The following is a 209-nucleotide window of genomic DNA, read 5'->3' as shown; positions in this document are numbered from 1 at the left end:
CTGACCCTTGATGTGCGGCTCAGTGACGGGGAGGCCGTAGATGGGGCCCTGCGGGAGGAAGGGGCAGGTCGTCCCCGTGGCGGCGACGCGGAGGGTGAGGGCGATGGCGTCTTCGGCTGCCTGCTGTCTCTTGAGGGCCACCTGCAACAGAGTCTGGGGAACTTAGATCGTATGGTGGAAGAGGAAGGGTGAGACAGTGGGTTTTGTGT

The sequence above is a fragment of the Penaeus monodon genome, chromosome 30, assembly GCF_015228065.2.
Source record: "Penaeus monodon isolate SGIC_2016 chromosome 30, NSTDA_Pmon_1, whole genome shotgun sequence".
NCBI classification, from domain to species: domain Eukaryota; kingdom Metazoa; phylum Arthropoda; class Malacostraca; order Decapoda; family Penaeidae; genus Penaeus; species Penaeus monodon.
Note: the sequence above shows the minus strand (reverse complement) of the source record.